This window comes from Periplaneta americana, chromosome 3 (assembly GCF_040183065.1).
Source record: "Periplaneta americana isolate PAMFEO1 chromosome 3, P.americana_PAMFEO1_priV1, whole genome shotgun sequence".
NCBI lineage: Eukaryota > Metazoa > Arthropoda > Insecta > Blattodea > Blattidae > Periplaneta > Periplaneta americana.
In genome coordinates this window covers 108,616,253-108,624,412 of record NC_091119.1, presented here as the reverse complement: position 1 = coordinate 108,624,412, position 8,160 = coordinate 108,616,253, and positions in this window count along the sequence as shown.

The following is an 8,160-nucleotide window of genomic DNA, read 5'->3' as shown; positions in this document are numbered from 1 at the left end:
TCTTGTGAGTTTATACAAAGTAGACATAATTAACAAAAATCGGTTTATCTCTCGGTCCTTGTGAATGAGGGAATTGTCCAGCCTAACATTTCTTAGAGTTTTGAGAAAAATTAAATGGAAGAGGAAACATGGGTTCATATGCATTACACTGTAAACAAATGCTAGCAACACGAAAACGAACTATCCAGTGTGTACTTATTTCATTTTACTTTATGATCGAATGAAATGTATATGTTTGTATATAACCACGTATTGTATATTACATAATGCAGTATTACTGTTCTCTGTTCCACTAACCAAACAGAGATATGCTTAATTTATTTCCATAACCTGACTATACATGCATAGCTTCCTTTTGGTTTTTTATAAACAAACCAGCCAGCACCACCAGCATCAACGATCCTCCCAAATGTGTCACATAATATCATGCTTGGCACAGAACAGGGGACTGTTATCACATGGCTTCAAGTGATGGAATGAATCTGATCCTTAGGAACATGAAAAACTGTAATTTTTTTGCTATTCTCTTCAGTTCTTCGATAATATTGTTTTTTTTTTTTGTCTTTATAAAAACAATTATCGAGGCAACAAATATGTTTATTCAGCCGTGAAACCTAAATCATGTTCCAAATTGCAAAAATTAGATATATGTGGCATATTTAGTGTTATATAGTTCCGCATTATCATACAGAAAATCCCCATTTAATGAAGTTGGCAGTTCCTTACAGGAGGATCCTCACAGGAAATCATCACTAACTACTGCAGAAGCTTTCAGTTAAGAGTTTCGAACATAACATGTGAATAGTGTTACTTGTTGTTGATTCCAATGCTTCCAGTATTTGGTTTTGTGTTGTTGGTATTGCATTTTCGGTAAAATAAATTTGCACCACAACTTTCTCTCATTATCTTGGTCATTACTCATTACATTTTTCGATATATTGTTATTGAATCACTTCAACGAAGCAATGAGTTTTGAAAAAAAAAAAGAGTAAATAATGATTTATTGTGAGAGTAACTCCTTTATACTACACTCTTTCTCTTTTATTTTAAGAATTTTTCCCCAATTGTCCACTTTAATTTTATTCACAACTGTCACAATCATTAAAACATGCGGTCTTCATTTCTTTCATCTCAGCACAACATTCAAAGCTTTTTTGTAATTGGCAGGAAAATTATCAAAGTGCACAGAATATGTCCTGGTTCGAGTATGGGATCTGTATCCACCCAGCATCATGATGAATTTGGGGAGCTACGATATGTAGTGAAGTCCAGTTGTCTGCATTCTGAATGTAGCAGGATTAATAACATTTTGTAATAAGGAGAGTTCTGATATAAAAGTTATAATCTGTTGGAATGTAATCATATGGAGAGAAATTTTATTTATCTAAATTATGTGCCCTCCATTGAGGGTGACCACTAGGATCCTGGATACATTCCAGTATTTTTATGCCAATATAATCAACCATTAAAGTATAAATTATACTGAAGTATCTGAAGTGAGCCCTTAAGAATCTGTATTAAAGTTGTTTCATTATTATGGAATTGGAATCCTAGACCTTTTAAAATATTAAAGGTATAAAGTAGTACTATGCCTCCAAGTTAAATCTGAATGTGAATCACCGTTCCCTCTCCCTCTCGCCTTTGCAACTTATGAGTAAATATTAAGTTAATAAAGAGCTGTTTACTATTCTTGCCAGCGAGTTGTATGAGATAGTGGTGAATACACGTGTATAGGAGGTGCTGAAAGTGTTGTACCCGTGTGAAGTGCAGTAATCATTAATTTTGATAGGCTATTTTATCCAATTTCGAATTGCCTTCATGTACAATGGATACTCAATACTGTATAGTTAATTATTGCAATGAGGTATGTCTCAATTAATATTACTAATATTAATATTATGCACCGTATTTATTACACACATTACCTCACTTACATACATTACCTCACTCATTGCATTATCTCTTGTAACATGACCTCACCCAGACGAGACTGTAGGTTGTAAACTAACAATGAGCTACTAGCACTCATCTCTTGCATTCACGAGATGCAAATTTAACTTGGAGGCGTAATACTGAGCCCATGCGTCAAAGGTATCCCTCATATAGTCCACTTTTTGGAAGATATATTATATTTATGCTTAGAAAGGACATGGTTTGTATACAGCCCTCTTTTCTGAATCTACATGCTGTGCTTGTGCATGTACAGTGTCCCTTTCAAAGCAGATGGTGCAGTGTAAAACCAATTCGTGTATTTATCTTTCCTATTTAAGGCAGTGATGTCAACTCTTCTGTTAGAATCTTCAGCAGAGATGTAAAGAATCTCTTCACTGACTTCCCAGCCTCTCTGTTTAAAGACATAGCTATATCTGTCTAGCTCTATTACATCTGTTCAGGGCTTAAGCTAGAAAATAAATAATTGTCGCAAAAATGCACAAACGTAAATTTATATTTGTGCAAATTGCGAAAAGCTTGTGCAATATTATAAATAATTCTACAGAATGATAAAATTAATAAAATATGCGGAAACAAGAAGTTGTATAGTTTGTTTCTTGGAGTTTTATTACTTTCAATCCATCTTACCACACTCTAGATATACTTATGTAAGTAAATCATTAGACGTAGGTATGTTTAATTACTGCTGAATTTACATCACATTAAAATACGTTATTTTATGAGCACTCTAAGAATTGAAATTCTTTACGAGTAGGCCCTTCAAGATTTATTGTTATCGGACTGCTAACTTTTTTTTTTTATACTGAAAGGCGGTTCCTAATTCCAGTTTTTACAAGATTCGTGTAACTAAATTCTTGCTCACAATTTACAGTATGGGATGGAATTATATAAATCAATTAGAAGAAATTGTTCACTTAACTTACCTGAATTGCACCACTCTTTGAAATCCATTCCTGAACATCTATTCCTCAATATCTTTTTGAACATTGTCCATGCCAATAGCATTTCATTTAAATTCAGATTAGTTCAAACACATCTCTGATTTCGTTTTCTCTATTACTATCTTCGTTTCTGAAGTCCAATGTGGTTGTCGCATTTTTGCACATTTAAATTGAAAGTTTGTTGCATTGTTAGAAGTTGAATAGCAAAATGCGACTGTGGCTTAAACCCTGCATCTGTTTCTGCGCAGTAACCCCTTTTTCCTGCAGAACCCCAACATATGTCCTAGAGTTCCAGTCTTGTTGCAGCCTGAATGGCAACAACAGATTGTGCTGTAAGCTCTACCAGGAACGGACCTCACTGGAGACAAGACAGAAGACATTTTATTGCATTGGCATATTCAGACAAAGACAGATAGTTTTTTGTTGTCATCAATGAATTAGCCTTAGAGTATTCTTCATACATGATGACTCGCAAAATAAAATGTGTAAGGATGCAACATTAGAACAATTTTTTCACATTTTATTGAACAGTCTGAATTACTTATGGATGAAGAACTGTGATCTGTCTTTCTTGTTGAATGAGGAAAACACAAATTCTCCTATTTCATTTTTATTTTACATGTATTACAAGGTTTATCACAATGTTACAGTAAGGCTGGATGATTGTGATTAGCAAGAAACTAATTTGCAGTGTCACTATATAAAGGATGGGGAAAAATAGGGAAGGTGATACAGTTTCATGAACTCTTTAATACATCACTTCTCAAGTAAAAATACCCGTCATCTCAACAGATTTCAACATCGTGGCAATTCACTTTTATCTACAAGTTTGAATGCTATTTACAATAATGAGAGATTTTAGGAGGACACACAAACACATGCACATGCGATTGATAGAAAACATCACCCTCCAGTCGGCTAAGTGGAGACCCATGAACAGAAAACAGTTTGTGAAACCTCTGTTAACATTCACATTGGACATTTTCAATTGTCATTTATTAGCGTGTACAAGTGGAGGTTTTGAATGCAAGACATGAGCATAACACTCCAGCTCCTATCCATGTCAGATTCTTGGATGATAGGAGGGTGGATTTTCTGTTACCTCTTATTCTTTTGGGACTCATTTGGTTATGTGCTGCAAGACTGGAGATTCAGTTTGCAATTCAGATAAGGAATCTTTGTATTAACTGTGTACTAATACTGCCCAAGGTTAGAATGAGAAGTCACTCTTTTATTTATTTTATTTATTTTTTTTTTTTTTGTGAAAGGCTGTTTTTGCAGTGTTTCATTCCTTCATTTATCATTTTATCTTACAAAAGATGAACATTTTAGTATGTAAACATAGGTTCTAAATTAAAAACATTAGTAAAGTGTTATGAGTTTCTCCTTAGGATTTTCTGTAGAGGGTAAATTTCTCTAAGACATGCATCCAAAGACTTGCACAATGAAACACGTCTGAAATGGCCATTAATATGCTAGCAGTTGCGGTCAGTTCAGTGGATGGCAGCTGAACATGAGTGACTGTATGATTAGAGTAAAGATTATAAATTTTTCATAGTTATGTGTGGTTTATTGTGCGCTTGGAAGAGAGACTGAACAAACATATTAATCTTATAACTAGGGGGTGGATGTTGAGGACTTAAAAATCTCCTTAAAATGATCATTAAAATGCCCTTAAATTAATGGAAAAATAATATAAAATTAAAAGAAAATGATATTTAAATATTATTCACTGTACTCGCACCACAACTTCTTAAAAATTAGTCACCTTGTTTCAATGACTGCCCTGCAAATCTCGGAGAGAGGAGGCAACTTCCTGGAATTTGGCTAAGCTAAAGGAAAAGAACATGCAACAAAATGAAGGTCTTAAGGGAAAACTATAGATTTTAATGAGAGTTTACAATGTGTTTCAATCAGGGATGGTCCATGTCAGTGCCTTCATTCTCCATCTCCTCTTTCCGCGCTTCACTTTTGTTACCTGATCTTGCAGATGGAGTGCGAATGACAAAACAAATTGTGGATGCAGTGTGCATTCTTGCAATCTTTGTGTTAAAAATACTGTCTACTACAGTAGACATCCCTTCCGAACCATGTTGAGGACACAATGTCCTGTGCAGGGCATGGTGAAACTTTTCCCCCTTCCAAACATAAATTCTAAAGACACCCTCGTACCGACAAAAGAACAATAGCGATCAAAGTCCTCACTTAAACTAAGCTGCTGTCAGGCATTTTATATTACTTCTGTTGTGTGAAGTGAAGCCTTCAGTGGAATGAGGGATGGACTTTAGAGTCTGTTCCAAACTATAAAACTCAAACTTCACTGTTATTCAATTATTCAGTAGGTAATTACTACTGACCTATTTGGTTAGAAAATTATTTAACAGACCTATCTGTAAAGAAGAAAGTAAAACGGATTCCAATTGATATGAAAGGTCTGCAAAGTATTAAAAATGCCGGAAAAAATATAAAAATTACCTATTAGTTCAAAAACATAAAAAAAAAAATCAATATAAGAAGTTACTTTTGTACATTGATATTAACATAGAAAGGATTTCTATATTAATGGGCATCGTCCTAATGTGAAAAATAAGAAGATGACTTTTCATCAACATCCACCCCCTACTTATAACCTGTTGCCGGTAGATATAAGAATAATATAGATCTGAATTGTAGTCTACTTTGAAACATTCTTACAGAACTGACTGCGTCATGGAGAATATATTTTTTAAGTTTCTCACGTTTTACATTTCAAAATTTTTTTTATATCAGAGATAGCTGAATGTCATATTACTTTCCAGAAACAGGCTTTTAAGAGGAGTACAAACTATAAAACAATTATAGTCTACTCCATTTCCAATACAGTACAACCTCGATAATCCGAGTGCACTACCGAATTACGTACAATATCCGAATGCATGGAAAACAAGAGAATACTGGAAAAGAATGTGCAATGAAGCTCCCTCAAACTGCAGTAGTATGTAAATCACATAAAAGGAGATGTTAAGCAGAATAAGAAAGGAAGAAAGAAAGACAATAATTTCTACCACCTTTTTATATTTATAGTAGTGTACAATGTGTTCTTTTTAAGTTCAGATAGAGTAATGCCATATATTTGATAATCCAAACTATATCCAGTCCCAATTAGTTCAGATTATCGAGGTTCTACTGTATATATTTTGTCATATTTAAGTACCATCCTGTATATTGATTGGATTGAAAAGTTTATTTTGACTGATTTCAACAGCACTTTGGTATTTGTTTACAGTAATAGTTGTACAACCTTAGACACAAAAAATGACCGGCTGCCATACCCTAAGTCCCCTTCAGAAGACTCGGTTGATTCCGTGAGAGCGTAGGTTTACATATGTAGGAATTTATTATGCATGACTCAGCTCTGTTTTTCCTTTGTTTTGTTTATTGCTTTTTCTGTTATAAGTCAAGTGTTATGAATAATCTATAACGAAGATATATTCAAGGAGTAAATTAAGTGCAAAATAAACGTACTTTCCCTAGTCGTGTGAACCACACGCTTCCCAAACTGGATTTAGAAAAAATTCATGCTACATGAGAGCAGTCATTTTTTGTGTCTAATGCTGTACATCTTCCACGTCTTATGATAATGCTCTTAATACTTTTGACTTATATTAGTAAACTGGATTAACCAAACACTCTCTCCTCCTCACTTAAAGATAAATTTGGATTCAACTTTCGAAACGTCATGTCTTGTTTAGACGAATTCACAGCATGAAAACCTCTTTCAGTTTCCTGAAATTTTAAAAAACTTCATACTCGTTTGAAAAAGACAGTATTAGTCCTGATGCTTGTACATTGTCATGAAGACAGAGGTTGAGCTGTAAGCAAAAGATGAAGGTGTGCATGCAGTGGGTTGCAGAATCGTGTGTTTTGGCTCGAACTCCAGTATGTACACATCCACCTTGTCTCAATCTTTTACTATTCTGTTACAAGTACAGGATATTAACAGAGGCTTCTCCATGTTTGACACATTTCTTATGCTTTAAGTTACATGTTTTTATTGAAAATTACCTTGTTTTCTAAATAATATGACATTTTGAATAAAATTTTAATATATTTATTTGAAATGAAACAAAAATTCCAGGACCGAAATATTTGTTGTTTCCTGTACTTCAGAAGATATTTGATACAATTCCAAAGACTTCTTACGAGTTGAACGTCCATCTAATATTACGGCAGTGACTTTCTGCTACTGTTCATATTGAATGCTTGGTTTTCGAACGGTATTAATCAAGAAGAAAACTAAATTTGGTGAAATACGATACTAGTTAATGTGATGTAGCTGAAGTTTGAATTATAGTTGCCTGTGCTTCCAGTGTCAGTTATTTAGAAATGTTATGTTTTATTTAACAATGCTCGCAACTGCCAAGGTTATATCAGCGTCACCGGTGTGCTGGAATTTTGTCCCACAGGAGTTCTTTTACATGCCAGTAAATCTACTGACATGAGCCTGTCGCATTTAAACACACTTAAATGTCATCGACCTGGCCTGGAATCGAACCCGCAACCTCGGGCATAGAAGGCCAGCACCATACCAACTGAGCCAACCAGGACGACAGTTGTTTAGAGCTTTTTGGACTCCACTAATCTGGAGATGTGTTCAATTTAATTTCTGAAACAAAGACATACAGAAAGCAGAATTCATTACCGTCAATGGGTAGTATGTGAAGATGACTAAGAGTTAAATTCTTACATGGGCAAGAAATGGGTGGCAGATTTTGCTTGGAGCCCTCTTATTGAAGTTCTTTTACATGCCGTAAATCTACACCGTAGTTCTCCAGTTTTCATTTTCCTTCCTAAGAAAGCTATGCTAAGGACTTGTTACCATTAAAAATTCGCCTCCTTGGGTCATTTCGAACTTGATACCTTGACTCTTATAGCAAGTTTGGTAACCACTAGTCCATCAAGGATGCCATGTAGCCGAAAATTGACACTACAATTTTAAGAAGGTCTTCATTTCTGTTCTAGGACTTTTCAAATATCGATTATCAGTGCTGATGACCGTAATCTGCTTTTTATCATTGCAATCAGATGCATTGTGTAAGCTCATATCAATTCATATTATAAAAATACAGCTTCAGGGTAAGGTGTATGAGTATTGGTGATACCAGATGGAAATAGCCAGACTACAGTTTCTCTGTAAATTACCGTACTCCCAGTCATGTGCTATTGCCAGAAGGAGATGCTCACTGGATGATAATTTCTGACATTTACGAGTATTTACACTCAGTGC